The sequence below is a fragment of the Arachis duranensis genome, chromosome 9 (assembly GCF_000817695.3).
Source record: "Arachis duranensis cultivar V14167 chromosome 9, aradu.V14167.gnm2.J7QH, whole genome shotgun sequence".
Lineage (NCBI taxonomy): Eukaryota > Viridiplantae > Streptophyta > Magnoliopsida > Fabales > Fabaceae > Arachis > Arachis duranensis.
Genome location: NC_029780.3, coordinates 75,923,296 through 75,923,736, shown reverse-complemented (window position 1 = coordinate 75,923,736; position 441 = coordinate 75,923,296).

Below are 441 nucleotides of genomic sequence, written 5' to 3'. Positions count from 1 at the left end.
ATATAATTAAAAATATTTGTATAATTATTATTTTTAATATTATTTTATATTTTAATATATATTTTATATGAATAATTGATTTAATAATCAAATTTTTTTTTTAGATTTTAGCAATTAGCATGAATGATATTAGTAATACATCGTCATTAAATTCTTAAAACTTTGTGTACATTGTTGTTTATTGGTTCCAATAATACTCCTAATAAAGCAAAACATTTTATTGGATGGGAAGGTTTCACTCATTCGGCCATTTTGATTATCTTGTCCCTGCCAAACATTGGCAAAATTAACGCGAGTCATGATCATTGCTTCCGTCCCATCTTTTCTGTTAAACAGACAAATAATATTTATATTATATATATTACTTTTTTTTTTACATTTTTATATATTTTTTATGATATAAAGAATTTATGTTTACTTTTTGTTAATTATATTCAATAT